At 46.8% G+C, this 17,444-nt stretch overlaps 1 protein-coding gene across 1 annotated transcript in view; it reads right to left on the reverse strand.

Moving 5' to 3' along the window:
• FAM135B (family with sequence similarity 135 member B) overlaps nucleotides 1-17,444 on the reverse strand; it is a 438,555-nt gene that overhangs the window by 389,642 nt on the left and 31,469 nt on the right. Inside the window, exon 2 of the mRNA XM_039527226.1 lies at nucleotides 9,384-9,438. The gene's annotated coding sequence lies outside the window, so the exon portion shown is untranslated. The remainder of the gene's footprint in view (nucleotides 1-9,383; nucleotides 9,439-17,444) is intronic.

Genomic DNA, 17,444 nt, shown 5'->3' on the forward strand with positions numbered 1-17,444 from the left:
CAGCACTGGTGAGGCCTCATTTGGAGTACTGTGTCCAGTTTTGGGCCCCACACTACAAGAAGGATGTGGATAAATTGGAGAGAGTCCAGCGGAGGGCAACAAAAACGATTAGGGGGCTGGAGCACATGACTTATGAGGAGAGGCTGAGGGAACTGGGATTGTTTACTCTGCAGAAGAGAAGAATGAGGGGGGATTTGATAGCTGCTTTTAACTACCTGAAAGGGGGTTCCAAAAGAGGATGGATCTAGACTGTTCTCAGTGGTAGAAGATGACAGAACAAGGAGTAATGGTCTAAAGTGGCAGAGGGGGAGGTTTAGGTTGGATATTAGGAAAAACTTTTTCACTAGTAGGGTGGTGAAGCACTGGAATGGGTTACCTAGGGAGGTGGTGGAACCTCCTTCCTTAGAGGTTTTTAAGGTCAGGCTTGACAAAGCCCTGGCTGGGATGATTTAGTTGGGTTTGGTCCTGCTTTGAGCAGGGGGTTGGACTAGATGACCTCCTGAGGTCCCTTCCAACCCTGAGATTCTATGATTCTATGATTCTGTGTGTCATGCACCTTCCCTGAACAGCCCGCATTGCTATTGGTGAAATGACTCTGGTGATCCATTAGCACTGGCAATACCATAGAAAAGTAGCCCTTTCTGTTGATGCACTCTGTCACCAGGGGCGGCTCCAGGCCCCAACACGCGAAGCGCGTGCTTGGGGTGGCATGCCGCGGGGGGCGCTCTGCCAGTCGCCGGGAGGGCGGCAGGCAGCTCTGGCGGACCTCCCGCAGGCGTGCCTGCGGAGGGTCCGCTGGTCCCGCAGCTTCGGTGGAGCATCCACAGGCACGCCTGCGGGAAGTCCACCGGAGCTGCGGAACCAGCGGACCCTCCGCAGGCACGTCTGCGGGAGGTCCACCGGAGCCGCAGAACCAGCGGACCCTCCGCAGGCACGTCTGCGGGAGGTCCACCGGAGCTGCGGGACCGGCGACCGCCAGAGCGCCCTCCGCGGCGTGCCGCCATGCTTGGGGCGGCGAAATGGCTAGAGCCTCCCCTGTCTGTCACAAGGTGGTCTGGGGCCACAATGGGGATATGCACTCCATCTATCGCACCACCACCGTTAGGGAATCCCACTGCTGCAAAACCATCCACTATTTCACGCACATTGTCCAGAGTCACAGTCTTTCATAGCAGGAGGCAATTAATGGCCCTGCATACTTGTATCACTGCAACCCACACGGTGGATTTCCCCATTCCAAACCCTTCCCAGAACACCTTGTGGCAGATGGTGGCCAGCTGCACAGGGGTTAGCTACCCACAGTGCATTTCTCTCTGCATTGATGCAAAACCTGCTAGTGTGGACATGCGCTGTCGACACAAGGGTCATGGTGTAGACATGCAGCAGCAGTATAATTAAAATAGTGGCTGTAAGTCTACGTAACTTGAGTTTGCAGTGTAGACGTGCCCTTTGAGATAGGGTTGAATGACAGAATCCATTGACATACACTATTGCAGCTCCAAACATGGGCACCCGTTGCTCTGCCTGTTCCATTAACCTTTTCCAGCTCTCCAGCATGGAGAGGTCAGTGGGTAAAACCCTCTGTGACCCCTTTTCCCTTCAGCCCCATCCAGCCCTCCAGCTTGGAAACTAGCAGGCAACTCCCTCTGCTGCTCCTTTGCCTTCAGCCATCCCCAGCTTTCTGGCCCTGGCTCTCTGGCTTGGGGACATCAGCCAGGAAACCCTCTGTTGCTCTCCTGCCTTCAGCCTTTCCCCAGGAACCTCCTCCAGCCTCCTTCAGAGACCTGCTCCACTCAACTAGTCTCTGGCCACTCTCATCTGCTGCTCTCCTCTCGGGCAGTTCTCACGCACCTTGCTCCTGACTGACTCCTCTTTTAAGCCCAACTGGAGTGGGCTGATGATTGATGGGTGCACCAGGCACTTCCTTCTTAAAGTGTCACTGTCGCCCGGTGACACTTGGGAACTGACACAAGCTGTGCTGTCCCAGCCAAACAACCCCATGAACATTTTCTGAGCATTCCTTCCTTTAATGTTTCTTGATTCTTATCTACTCCGGCATCCTGCCTTCTTTGTAACATCTCCACAAGGGAATGAGCCTTCACTCATTCTGCGTATCATCCTGCAAAGCCAGGACACTGCATTATTACTACTAAATAACAGTGGCATCTGCAGTCCAGTTTCTCTCAGTCTGGGACAGTGGGGATGTGCACAGCAGTCTGGAGGCCTGCACAGAAGCTCAGGTGTATTTCATTTCCCTCAGAGAGAAAATTTGCAAGATATTCTTCTCAGTTTACGATGACTCCCTCTGCTGACCCCGGAGGCATGTTTTGTTGACTACTTTAAGGTGACCACTCTCCTGATGACCGAAGCATTAGTTACCTGGGGGGAGGGGGGAAACCCACCACAGTGTACACATCACGTACAAATGAACTGGCAGAATGGAAAGCAGCACAGAGATAGAGTCTGTGGGCTCGATTCACAGTTGGTCAGTCCAGCTCTGTTGAATTCAAGCTGCTACGCTGATTTACCCGAGCTGCGGATCTGGCGTTTTCAGGAGATCGAGTGGCACATCCCGCACTCCTCCCAGGGGCTGCATTTTGTGTGGTTCATTTTCACAGACATGCAGATAGACTGATGGGCCTAACCCAGATGGGCCCGGCTCCAGATTTTGCCAATATCAGAGACGCGTTGCACTCATTGCCACAGTTCAGATCCAGCCCCTAATGGTGGGCCTGACTGGATAATGGCTTCCCTGGAGTAGGAAGGGGCTCTAAGCCAGCGTTCTGGGCCCACCTCTAAAATCTCTTCAAAACAGGATGGGTGATAGCATACACGTTTCAACAGACTGGGAATGTGCTGGTGTCTCAACACCATTTCTGCCTTCCATGACCCTCCCTCCACATCTTCCCTGCCTTCAGCACTGTTGAGAAGCTCATCTCTTATGGAAATGCAGTACTGTATACATCCTCCTCTACTATTATTTTCATTGTAGGTGCACTCAAGACGTGCTAGGGGCTTTCCAAACACAGGAAGTCAAAGGCCCATGCTAGAGAGCATACACAGGCAGAAAAGATCAGGGAAATGAATGTAACAAACAGTCAAAGGGATCAGACACACACACACATGGCTTGTCAGCTTCACTTTTGCTTATTATTGTTACCACTGTCTTAAGCCAAATGCTCTAAATTCCCTTCCACCCATCCTTCTTCTACCATCATCCATTTTCCTTGTCTCCCCAGCTTCAATTCTAGCGCCCTTATGCTCCTCCCTCCCAAAATTCAACCCCTTCCCTAAGGAAAAGGGAGTAGCCAACTCAGAGGATAAATAAATGGGACAGGTAAGCAGATGACTTAGGCACCTTGCTTCTTGTAGATACAGGGAAAGATGTGGATCTTCAGAAGGGGCTTGAATGATGACAGGGCAGTGGCCTCATGGCCCGCCTCAGACAGGGGTATTCCAGGTTTGGAGGGCAGCGTGAAAGAAAACGCAGGAATGGTCATTGGGCGAAGTGGACAAATGGACCGACAAGGTTGGCATCTCTGTCAGATTGGAATAAAGGGCGTGGCAAGATGAAAGCCTTGTCCAGGCTAGGATTTAAAGCCTCGGTTTTAGAACATTTTAGCTAACATATTCAAGTCCAGAGAGGCAAAGGCAGAGAAGTAGGGAGGAGCAGAGTTACCAAGGGCCTTGAACATGACTCACTATTGGAACGTGATCTAACGGTCAGAGTGCAGGACTGGGATCAGGACTCCTGGCTCTGCCTTGCTGTGTGCAAGTCACTTACACTTATTATGGCTCTCTTTACCCATTGACACATATTTCTAGCCCCAGAGAGCTTCTTCTCTATAGGCCTTTCAAGACTACTGTCCCCCTTGCAGGAGTCTGATTCGTCTTGTGTACCCTAAGTTTCACCTCACTTAAACTATATGCTTACAAAATGAGACAAATGTGTCACAGCACATTACTACTGAAAAATTGTTTACTTTCTAATTTTACCATATAATTATAAAATAAATCAACTGGAATATAAATAGTGTACTTATATTTCAGGGTATAGTATATAGAGCAAGTAATTGTATGAAATTTTAGTTTGTATCAACTTCGCTGGTGCTTTTTATGTAGCCTGTTGTAAAGCGAGGCAAATATCTAGATGAGTAGATGTACCCCCTGGTAGATTTCTGTGTGCCCCCAGGGGCACACGTACCCCTCATTGAGAACCACTGCTCTAGGACAGTGGTCTCCAAACTTTTTTGATCGTGCATCCCTATCAGTAAAAAATTTGGAGCACACAGCCCCTGCCGTGCCAGCTCTGAAAAAAAAAGAAAAAAAAACGCTCCTCCTGCCACGCACCCCAAAGGATCCTCTTGCACTGGGGTGCGCGCACCCCAATTTGGAGACCACTGCTCTTGGATATCTACTTCTCCCAGATTGTGTGAGGCTTAATTCATATTTCTAATAATTACGCTTTGCATTCTAGGCACCTTTCTTCCCAGCATGGCAAAGCACTTTGCAAATATTAATTAATCCTCAGAACACTCTGTGGGGAGGCAGGTTGGGGTTTCACAATGACACAGACTATTTAAGTGACTTGCTCAAGAGCACACAATGGGTAAACTGCAGGGACAGGACCATGATGCAGGAAACCCAGCTCCTGCTTTCTGGTCTAACCCCCAGCCAACGCTGTGAGGTGTATGGCGCCTGGAAGCTATCTCAGCGTGGAGTAGCAGCTGTGTTTACAGAGCTGGGGAGGAAGTTGGAGTAGCTTTTGGGTTGGAATCACTTCTCGGGAACGGCCCCAATATCACAGACTTAACAGCCAGAGCATGCCTGGCCCTTGAACACAGGCACAGATGGGCAGGAGGGTGTGAGAAGACACGGGATCCCAGAGCAGAGGCTGTGCACAATTATAGGCCCTGTGCTCTGCTGAGTAGAGGGAATGCTCTTTTCTAGTGTCCCTGGGAGCCTATGGCATCTCAAAAGGGGTGCAAAGGAGACAGAGCCATGGTTCTGCCCTTGTAGGGTGCAGTTCTGCACAGGTCCCCTTGCCCCTCTCCACGATGGAACTGTCCATAAAGATAGAGACAATGGAACAAAAACAAAAGGGAGGGACTAAGGTTATATATGCATGCGCCATACTGACCTTTCAACCAACTGGCTAATGAAATGGACATGGAGATTTTTTTTAAGATGACTAGGGCAGGGTTTCTCAAACAGGGGTCACCGCTTGTGTAGGGAAAGCCCCTGGCGGTCTGGGCCAGTGTGTTTACCTGCCCCGTCTGCAGGTCCGGCCAATCGCAGCTCCCACTGGCCGCAGTTCGCTGCTCCGGGCCAATGGGAGCTGCTGGAAGTGGCGCAGGCCGAGGGACTTACTGGCCGCTGCTGCCAGCGGCTTCCATTGGCCCGGAGCAGCGATCCGTGGCCAGTGGGAACCGCGATCGGCCGGACCTGCGGACAGGGCAGGTAAACACACCGGCACGGCCCGCCAGGGGCTTTCCCTACACAAGTGGCGAGCCCTGTTTGAGAAACTGTGGACTAGGGGATTTAGCCACAAGACCCATTGGATGCTGCATGGTTAAATCCTCAGGTCAGGTTTGAAAGTCTCATCCCTGCTAACCCAGGACTCTGTTTCCTTTGGTTGTGAACGAAATGCAGTGACGCAATGGTCAACAAGCTTCTCAGCCCATATGGGGCCACTCGAAATGTTGCTAAACATTTCCAGGTGGCTCTTTTGCAGCCTTGTTTGAAGGTTAGACTAGTGGACAGGGCACTCAAGAAATATGGTTTCAATTCCCCATCTCAGCCACAGACATCTTGTGTGACCTTGGCCAAGTCACTTAATCCACACTAGGCCTCAATGCCCCATCTATAAAATGGGGATAACTTCACTGCCCTGCAGCACCAGGGTGTTGTGAGGATACATAAACTAATAACGGACTGTGAGATGCTCAGATACTGCAGTGATGAGAGATGTATAAGTAGACAGGGATACAGAGAATCCTGTCTGTGACACTGAATCCTTCTGTTGTCCTGGCCAGAACCTCTGTGCCTCAGTGTCCCCATCTATACAGTGGTGATAAGAGAACTTTCCTGCCTCATACTGGTGATAGGATAAAGAGTTACTGTTTACTACGTTCTTTGGAAATGTTCAGCAGTCTGATTTGCATCAGAAACTAACAAGCATCCCCCTCATTTTTTAACTTACCCCTTTCCTTCCTTCCTCCTGTTGATCCCTAAAATGGGACCTGAACCACTGCAGGCTGGGTGGCAGATGACTCTCCAAAAGGAAGGAGTGGGAAGGAAAACTTGCAAGGTAAATATAATTGGTATATACATATCAGTAAAAATGACCTGTGCACAGAGGTTAATTAGCCAAGTCACTTAACCTGCCTCTTTCAGTTCCACCGCATGGAAAACAGGGTTATGAGACCTAATTAATTACAGTTCTGTTAACAAAGAGGATGGAGAGCTTCTGGTGAAATGAACTAGCACAGGTTTTTTCTCTATTTTATTATTTGTTGCTATTGTCTGTGGCTATGGAAAGAGAAGCAATGGGAGAAAACAGGTAACAGAATCCCAGAGCTTTCCAGACAGGTGCCCATATTCTGTCCTACTCTTCCTGAAGATGTATTTCAGAGATGTGTTCATTGTAGACTCCAGGGTTGTAAATCCCTGTAAATGCACTACTGGGGAATCTACCTCTCAGAAGTAAACATATTAACTAGCATTACAGGGATGACCAGGCGTGGAGAGGGTTTTTGAACAAACCTACAGAGCATTTTATAGGAATCATGAAAAATATTCCAACTGGCCTTGAGATCCTTCTGCCGTCCCTCCCCTTCATCTTATGAGAACAGACTGCATGCAATTTGGCTAATGTGTTGCATTTAGAGAAAACCAGGATCAGCCAAGTGAAAAGCCACAGTAAGTTGCTTTGCTGTCATTTCTTAAAAGCCCCAATCTGCTTCATCATGATCATATTTCCTAAGAGCATGCCTTGATGTTTCCAAAGGAGATTTATAGTGGCTTCGCTAACTGCACTACAGGAAATTGGTTAAAACAATTAATAGTCACTTACGACAGCCTGGCTCCTCTCCCAGCCAGGAGGTTTTTAGAGGTACTGAGCACCTGCAACTCCCACTGAAGATTGCGCTAAACCTTTGGAATTCCACCAGTCTCCAAAATAAAATCTGAACACAATTTCAACCACCCATGTACAGGTCGAAAGGAGTCAAAGTGCAAGGAGCACCTCATTCCCGAATACACAGCCATGTAACCCAGACCAGGGTTGGACAGAAACTTATCTCCCTGCTACTATTTGCATGGGCATTAACATTTAAGGATTGGGGAAAATTAGGGACATAGCCTTTTCCAGCGCTCAGCACCAACCAGCAGAGCTTTCATTGAAGCCAATGGGATCTGCAGGTGTTCACCATCTTTGAAAATCAGACCTAAGATGGCGCGAGTTGGACACTCAAAAATGAAGGCATGCAAACGCACGGCCACTTTTGAAAATCTGACAGCATGGACCCGAGCAAGCCTGGTGGCTTAGATCTCCAGCTGAAAGTTTTCATCTCTTCCCAGAAGTGATCAATACATCGCCACCCTACAGGATTTTGCAGTATTACAAAGTATCTTATAATACACAAGTGAGGAAGGGAAGACACAGTGCCCGATTCTCCTCTCACCTCAACGGCTTTAATGGAGCCACTCCTGATATACACTGGTGTAGGAGAGAAGACAATCAGACCCATTTAACATAATATGGAACCCACTGGGCAACAACCTCATTGGGTGTAAATCGACATAGTTCCATTCACTTCAGCTGGGATTGGAAGAGAAAATGACAAAATACTGTCAAAAAGCTGACCCAGAGGAATTTAAGATTTGAAAGCCCACACATGTCTGCAAGCATATACGTCTCTGGGAGACTGTTTTGTGGGAGCTCCTTGGCAGAAAATCCCCAAAACCTCTTGAGTGCACTTTGTCAAATTCTTGGGAGACTCCTAACTCATATCTGCAGACCCCTGAAGTTCAGATACTTTGGATGAGTCTTATACAGGTTTAAATCCAGAGTAACTCTACGGTAGTCTATGGGGCCAGGTCCTTAACTGGTGTCAGTCAACAAAGTTCCATTATCTTTGGGAGTCAGATCAATCAAAATGTAGTAACCACACTGGTTATCAGTGGTTCAATGGCGGCACTGCCCTGTTGTTTTCATCCTCCTCATGGAGGTGACACAGTCATCTTTCCAGGGGCAGCGTAATATTTTTGCTGCCCATGCTCCGCTATAGAGTAAACTACAGCAAAATTATGGAGTGTCTCCATCAGCAAAGCCCACTGGTTAATCCAGCAAGACTGCCTTACCCCAACCCCACACAAAGCAGGGGAGATGGAATACTTGTGTGGTTTTTGTTCTCCAATCTGACTGCAAGCTTTGTGGAGCAGGAACAGGAAAGCTTCTATCTCTTTTCTATAAAGCACCGTGTAACCCCAGGCTATGATACGCATCCCTCATTATAAACAACATGGGGCCTGTATCTGATGTAAAGTGTAAACTCCATGGAGCAGGGACTGTCTCCCCCTCTGTGTTTATACAGTGGGGGCACTCTGATGGCATACAATGGGAAGAATCATAAAACTCCTGATTGTTCCCTTAATAGGCAGAACTTCAAGGGGAGCCTTGCCTGGAAAAGGACTGAGAATGGCAGGATTTAGCCCAATGGGAGCAATAACTAATTATTGTAAATGAGACCAGTTCTGAAGTCTCCCTGTTTTATGTATTATTTTGTCAACAATCAGCAGCAGTCTGGACAAGTCCAGTACTCAGTGGACACCGTAAAGCTATAGGCTATTACATCCTGCAGGTGACAAAGCACTAGGGAGTTACCTCAGGACAAGCCGGGACCAGTTTCTGCTCTCATGTGTCAATCTAGAAGAACCCCATTCAAGTCAATACTCTGGGTTAACATCAGAGTAACTGGTCACAGAATCTGCCCCCTTTTTCCTTAGAGTTGACAGAAAGTACCATGAGTAATGCACTGCACTTTACCACCCCCTAGTGTCTGTTAATCAGTGTTGCATCTTCCTTCCCTCCTGCGTCCACAGCTCTTGGGTCAAGCACCTTATTGAAATTTGCTATGGCAGACGGGATTATCAGTCTGGCCAGAAAAAAAGGCTGGATTAAATCTTTAAAAGATAAATCTATGCTCCAATCACTGCCTGTGGGGAAAGGAGAGCCATCTGACATGCAGGGAGAAACACACAGCAGGGAAAGGCGTCTCCAAAATTCAGCCTCGTGAGTCTCAGCTGGGCAACGGGGACTGGAAAGGATTTTACACCATGAGTAACAGAAAGTGGAATGCATATTATACTAAATAACCCACCTCAAGATCCCGGAGAGAAGTGACTTCACATCACAGCCCTGGGGTTGACTGGCTCCTGGAGACAAGGAGAAGTTACAATGAGAATTCTCTCCTGCAATTTATAACCAGCTGGAGACATTCTGAATTGACTCATTTTAACATTTCCCCGCCCCCCTCCTTTAAAAATCTCAGCTCCAGACATCATGGGGACAAACGCTCCTTTCAGGATGTCAGCTTTCAGGACATCAGTGTGAAACAGACTTATAAACACACTTATTTTGTATGGAGATCACATGTCAAAAAAGGGAACATGTCAGCTGATCCTCTTTCCTTCTAACCCATGTCTTCCCGAACTGATACTACCAGTATTTGCGGCCATTTGTCAATGCCACATGGACTCCTCCTCAGAGAGAAAAGAGAGCACCACATCCTTGCAGATGGTTTATAACCCCCTGGTATCAGCATCAAGTAACCTTTGGAAGGACACTGACAGATAGGACTGAGAGTGGGACAGGAGGCTGAGTGACAGCCTGAGGATGAACAAAGGGGGAGGCATGGAATTAACTGGGTAGGGGCTAACTGAACTACATAAGAGGGAAGACTGACGGGTAGGTTGGCGACACAAGTGTGTGTGGGCGGGGGTATGGAAAGAAGGAGTTTGGGTTTGGCAACAGTTCAGGAACATTTACACTAAGGCCCCTGACAGTGCAAAGGAGCCTTAAATAATGTGCATCCATTTTAAGGCCCATCGACAATGTTGGAGGGGTGTAAAGGAGCCTTAATGTAAATGAGAATCAAGGCCTCAATGACGACACATGGCAGTGGATACCGAGGTCCTGCGAATAAACAACACCTGACAATCACCGTCAAATACTGTCCCTTCCTGCAGAATCACGTAGGGAGGGTTTGCAAATTCTGCAGAACCCTCGGTCACTCTCCATGAAAACACTCCATGAAAACCCTCGGTCACTCTCCATGGCTTTGCTCTCTGAGGACCTACGCTATAGAACTGGTCACAACATGGTGCTTTTTGTGACAAATCCTGCCCCCGCCCTCCTCCCTCAATGGGGTCTGAAATGTTTCAATTTTCCAATGATAAATTTCTATATGTTCTTATGTTTCTTTTTGGTTTAAAACCCATTTTTCCATTGCAAAAACTTTCAGACCAAACGTTTTGACCTTTGCAAAATTAAGACATGGCCCTGCTGGAAATACGATCACGTTCCGAGTCATCTCAACAGTGTACACTCAAGAGTACAAATCCCATAAACTACAAAATATAAACCCTGTGTGAAATGCTACTGGAAAACGCTCCACTGGAAATGAGAGAAGATGGGGTTCTCATGAACAACGCTGCTCAGGGACTGAGTCCGCTCTCAAACTGGTGTAAGTCAAGAGTGGCCTCAATGGGTGATAGTCTGGTCTCACTGAACTCAATGGGAATATTGGCATTGACTTCAGTGGGGCCAGGATTTCACCCAATGGATTTAAACTGGTATAAACTTAGTGTAAGAGAATATCAAGCCCTTAAATTAGATTCACTCCCTTAAAGAAAGTGGGCCTCATTCTCATCTCCCACTGGAGTAATTCCACTGACTTCAGTGGAGTTATTCCTGATTTACATTGGCTTATGTGCGATCAGAATCAAAGCCTGGAGTGACTTCAAAAGAGCAGAGGAAAGAGCCACTCATGTACAGATTTACTGGTATTCCCTGTTAACTGTATCTCCAGATCTCACTAGCATCACTGAGAACAAAGGTGGAGTGGAATATTAAAAGATTCCTTATTAAGTGAACATGGGAGAATTAACTTCCCCAACAAATAAATCAGTCTGGGATTTAACAAGCTCTAATATAATCTTTTATCACATCTGAGGAGTTCCTAATTAAAGAAACTAGAGAGAGAGCAGCGCTAAATGGATCTGTGAATAATTATCAGCAGGAGAGGGTAAGGCCATTAGGAAACAACCACTGTAGTAGGAAGTAAGCCTGAGACATAAGCCCTTGTATTAGAGGCCTGGTATGAGGCAGGACCTGCCCACAGAATCTGGCAAGCACAGGGCTGATATGGCAAAAATGCGCATTCCTAAGAAGTGCTAAGCACAGAGTACATACGCAAATACATCCTGATATTAAGTGGTACCAGAACATCCCGATATCAAGGGTGATTCAAAAACATTCCCCAAGGATAATAGAACACACAGACACCTCCTAAAAGATAAAGTCGGGATGACAGTACATAATCAAGATGTTTTGACTGAAACAACAGGTACAAGGTGATGGTTAATAACTAGCCTCATCAGTGGGCAGTAACTAACTATGTCAGAGGGGCAGTACATAACTTGTTTGTATTAGGGTATAAAGATGTATTTTAGAGAGAGTATTTTTGTCCAGCTGAGGAGGGAATGGAGAGTCCCATCACTCACTGAGCTGGTCCATTGTCACGAGCATACATGCCGTAGAGTCTGCCATGTGCTATTACTGTGCTTGGTCAATAATAAGCCTGGCCTGGTGCCTTTGTACCTTAACAGATCTTGTGGTCATTGGGCAGTTCGCTCAAGGTCTGCTCTGCCGGCTGTCTGCACAGAGCTGGGGCAGCGCACAGGGAAAACACACACATGCAGCCAAACATCTATCCACAGCCACCAGGAAGGTTTGATCTCCAAAGGAGGCACTGAGTGGAGCAGAGCAAGATCAGAACTGCCAAAATACAGCCTGACCTCATCATCTCAACAACGGCGCTCCCATCAAAGGTCACACACATACATACCCAGTGTCCCTACAAAAGCATCGGTCTCGTTAGCCCTTCCACTGCTATCCTTAATACAATATAGGCTCACCTCCTTAACAACTGACAAGCTGTTACACACACTTAAGGCAATTTAGTATACAAGTTGTTGTGTTGTGAATTGTTGAAAGTAGGTGATGTGTTGTAGATTGAGTTGCGAACTTGCACAGGGCCAGATGACACAGATGCTTACACATGAGAGCATCACTGAGGCCAAGGGCTTAGCAGGATTCAGAAAAGGACTGAATAACAAGAACATACAGTTATAATAGAGAGGATTTAAAAAAAGCACCCGATTCTCCAGTCCATTACATAAGCAGGACACTACTGAGTTTAGTAGAGCTGCACCAGTCTAGAACTGATATAAGGGAGTGGAGAATTAGGCTGGTACAGTTTTGGAAGGGATATACAGCATTAAGCTTCAGGTCATAAACCAATTTCTAGCCGGTGAGGGTCAGGAGGAAACTTTCCCTGTAGGCAGGTGTAGTCCATTGAGGGGAGTGGCTCCTCCCACTCCAGGTCTGCGGGCAGCCAATCCGCTCCACTACGTCTCTGGGGGATTGCCTGACCTGGGGAATCAGCGGGGAGACGTGAGCTTGGGCCTGTGATCAGGGCCGAACAACAAATACAGTTATAGAGCCCCAGCCCCTGGTTGAAGTGGGGCAGCAAAGCATCTCTGGCTCAGTCCTGCACTCAGGCTGGGCAGCTACCAGTCAGTTAGCCCAGGCCTTGGATCAGGGCGGGGCAGTAGAGAGTCTGAGGCTCAGGCCTGCACTCAGGCTCAGCCACAAACAGTCGGGCCTCCTAGCTCTGGCGGAAGGCCGACAAGTGCAGGCTTCTTGCCTAAGAGGGGGGAGGCTGCCCTCCATGGATTGGGGTGGCACAGGGGGTGCAGGCCCACCCACTCCACTGCGTCCTGTCCCAGGGCCCTAGCAGTGGCAGAGGATGGAAAGCAATTTTACAGAGTAATAAGATTCAAAACACAGAGGATTCCCCTCTAGGCAAAACTTTAAAGTTACAAAAAAAAAAAAAACCAACCAGGAATAAACCTCCCTCTTAGCATAGGGACAATTCACAAGCTAAAACAAAAGATAATCTAATTCCTTCCTATTACTTACAATTTGTAATCTTAGATGCTTAGTTCAAGTATGGCTTTGGGAGATGTATTTTCCCTGCCATGATTCCTCGCTGACCTGGAGAGAACACACAGAGAGAGACAAAACAAATTGAAAGTATCTTCTCCCCTTATTGGTCCTTTTCATAAGGTGCCAACCAGGTTATTTGAGCTTCTTAACCCTTTACAGGTAAAGGAGGGATTTTATGATATCCTTAGCTGTATGTTCATGACACATCCAATCAGTGAGAATGGAACCCAGGAGTCCTGACTCCCAGTTCTGAAAGTAAAACCATAAACTGTCTGTGCATTTTAGTATGGCTTAGCTTTTTGTTATTTTTTTTAATAGAAGAGGTACTTAGAATTTTGCTGTACTTGGAAATAGTTGTAGGAACAGATGTATTTGTAGCTGTGCCTGGAGAAACTGTTAGGGATACAGAAAATTAGGGAGGAAAACCCTGAGCTGTTTTCACAGCTCAGAATTGGGGGCCAGACTGAATGAAAATACGAGTGGCTGGTTTATACATGGAGCTGCTGCATAACTATATGCATAAAGGACAAGAGAATGCATCAGGAGAAAGTCACATTGTCCTGGAAAGGAGCAGCTGAGAGGATCAATATTTTCCCATCACCTTGTTAACACAGGCAGGTTCGTGTCAGGTGCTATCTTATTTCAGGGATGGAGAGAGAACTGCCGTGTGCTGTTCTGTCACGGTGAGTCTATTTTTGTCCCTGCTTGGATATAAATAGGAGGTTTATGAGCTTTATTAGAAAATACTCCTGTTGTTAGATCTTAGCACATCTCCCTGCCTTGAGGAGGGCTAGTAACAGCCCTGCATTCAGAATTCATGTACAACACACACCGCATATGTGGCTTTTATTACAACATTTGGTTAGAGATCAAGTGAGAGCACATGAAATAGAACAGAAGAACCGCAACACGGACATGATAGGCCTGATTTTCAGAGCTACCAAGCATCCACAGCGCTCACTGCCTTTAATAGGAGCTCTGTGTTGCGATCAGCTTCTCTGAACATGAGGTCTGAAATACAGAGACACAGCAAAGTGGCTTTGGCCATCCCAGAGAAAATAATACTTCAACTTTAAAGCACTGCCCCACCCCAACACTAACCCAGACCTGTCTACCATCATAACCAGAGCTGTGATATATATATATATATTGCTTTGTGTTTGTGTGTGTGTATATAGGGCCTTAGCCCTGCCCTCAATTAGCATAACCCAGCTCTTGGGTGGAGCTTCTTCTGCAAATGGACTGTTCACCTTTTTGCATTTTCTTCCAAAACCACCTGGTGCAGAAAGATGAAAGGAGCTGGTAAATTTAAACACCCAAAGAAAAAGGGAATGAGGAAAGAAAACATGGCTGAGTGGGCAGAGAGGTAACAAATGCTATCTCAGATGAGAATGGACGGGAGTCGGGAGAAAAAAAGGGCAGGAAATGAAAGCAAACAAATGGTATCTTTCAAGGCTGCTTTCTGAGGAACTGGTTTTTCAGGTCTCCTGGCTGCATATCACACCTGGATATGAATTAATTATTGAGCAAATATGTGGTGATTTTCCTTTGGGAAAATTCAGTGCACTGCTGATAAAGAACTGGCAATAAATTCCAGCCTCTACAGGGTACCAATATCAGATTTCAAAAGATTTCTAAAGCAGCTGAAATATTGTATGGGATGTAATCGCATTACAGGTGTTGTCATCTCCATTGTGATTGCGTTATAGCCTCACAAACGGAATAGTTTAGTTATCTGACCCACATCAAGGTAATAGTTACGGTGTGTGCTGATAAAATATGTGGAATCAGCAATGTAAGGCGCTCAGAGAGAAATTACCTCCCACCTGCTTTATGGGAAAATTGGGCTGTTAGTCTCTCTGAACTCTCCCTGGAGATCACAATGCATTAGTATCCAAAATGATGCATTAATGTCCATGTTGAAAGCTATTTCTCAGACAGAGAGAGATGGTTCATCTGCTGATTTGCATGCCAATGCCCAGCATGGCTTTGCAGCTCAGGGCCCTTCTATAAGGTATGTACTTAAGAACACATACAGACGCACAATGTAACCCAGTGGTGATGTAGTTGTTTTTTCAATAGGAGACTCCACTCCAAGTGGAAGGTCGCTGTATCTTGACTGACAATAACCATACCTTATCCTGGGTAAAACAGTGGAGCAGCCAGTGGTTCCCATCAGAACTTATTCCACAGTCTAATAGCTCTTGAAGTTAGGGAGCTCTCTCTGGTATTCAGGCTAAATTTTCCTTTCCTCAAGTGCCTTCCTTTACTTCAAGTTATAGCCTCTTGGACCATCTGAAACAAATCCTCTCTCCCTTCCTGCTGTTTACATCACACTTAGATACACTGGAAATGCCATACTAGTGATCCATCTTGTCTAGCATCCAGTCTAACAGTGCCCACTAGTATCAGATACACAGAGGAAGGAGAAAGAAATTTTGTGCAAGGCAGTTTGGAATACCCTGCTGTAGTGGGCCGGTGAATTGGCCGCCCACAGACCTGGAGGGGGAGGACCCCCTCATTGAACCCTGGTGGGCGGAGCCACGCCACGCTCAACCCTCCCACCCAGAGTCAGTGGGCGGGACCGGAAGTATAAAAGCCGTGCCGGAGAACTCAGTTGGGAGACAGCCACCAGATGAGCCAGACAATTAAAGATAAGGAGCAGCCCTAATGTGAGGCGCAGATTATCCTAAATCTGCCTATTGCGGGATTCTCTTCCTCTGAAGTATCTAGTGCTGGCCCTTGTTGGAGAGAGGCTACTGAACTAGGTGGACCTACGGTGTGATCCCATTGACTGTTATGGGAGTTATAGAGCTACTGTCCAGTGCAACTCTGAAATATTGCACCAAGCCGTGGAAGTGTTGGCAGTAAGTGTACATACACTCCCTGAGTACTTATGTCTGTCCTATGAATGATGCTCATCATTTATTGTCAAATTAATGGCCTAATATTTCCCACTGGTTATTCATCAACTCCCACATTTTTGGCCTAGTTCTGGGGACAGTTAGCGAATCTCTGTGTTGCTTTAAAAAAAACCACAATTGCAGCTCGTTTCAATAAAGTTCTCATTGATCATTTCAAATGGATGTGTTTTTCTACATACAAAGCTCCATATAAGAAAACTGACCAGTATATTATTTCTACTGTGGTAGTACCTAGGAACCCACATCAAGGACCAGGGCACCACTGTGCTAGGAGCTGCACACATAAGTAACAAAGAAGACAGGCCCTGCCCCACAGAGCTCACACTATTTCTATTGTATCAATCACAGTTGTACCTAAGTGTACAATGGGCTTAGTTCATTCCAACAGGGGCACGGATGTATAGATTCTACCTCCCTGCTCCGCCAAGGCCTACTGAAGCTTACGGAGTGGGGGAGTCACCCCTAGGGAATGGCAGGCAATGCTCATCCTGTCACCTGCCTTCTGGTGACAAAGTGAGGGAAGTGGCCAGGGAAGAACTGAAGCATACAGGCAGGCCTAGCAGTAGCAGTATCAGGCTGTGAAAAGGCAGCCAACAGATGATGGCTGACATTCTCAGAGAAAGAGCTCAACAGACAAGATCACTCACTTGAGACCACTCAATGAGAGTTAGGTACCTAAATACCTCAGAGAATATGGGACTTACACTCCCAACTCCGACTGAATTTAAGTGGGTGTTGAGCACCTAACTCTCCTAGTCTCCGTTGAAGCTCCCAGACTAGATTATTAAATCTATAGTGTGTATATCACATTCATCAACAGTGTCTGAGCCCCTCACGCAATCAGAGCACATGAAGAGCCAGACTAATGTTAAGTAGTGCAGTCCATTACTCCATAAGTGACCCCACAGGTGCCAGACCAAGCTACCAATAAGGTGGTTTAATATCAAATTTGAGTCTCTGGTTCCATCCCCTCCTCGGATATACTGAGTCATACAGTCTTGAATTCTTAACACTTTCCTGTTTATCCTTAGCTTGGTATTGACTCTGCAAAGGATTTTCTCAGGCTGTATATCAAGGAGAACACAATTAGCAAATACTACAGCAATTAGCACAGAAATATTCATAGAATCATAGAAATGTAGGACTGGAAGGGACCTCAAGAGGTCATCTAGGCCAGTCCCCTGCACCGAGGCAGGAGTAAATATTATCTTGACCATCCCTGACAG

This window comes from Mauremys reevesii, linkage group 2 (assembly GCF_016161935.1).
Source record: "Mauremys reevesii isolate NIE-2019 linkage group 2, ASM1616193v1, whole genome shotgun sequence".
Classification (NCBI taxonomy): Eukaryota; Metazoa; Chordata; order Testudines; family Geoemydidae; genus Mauremys; species Mauremys reevesii.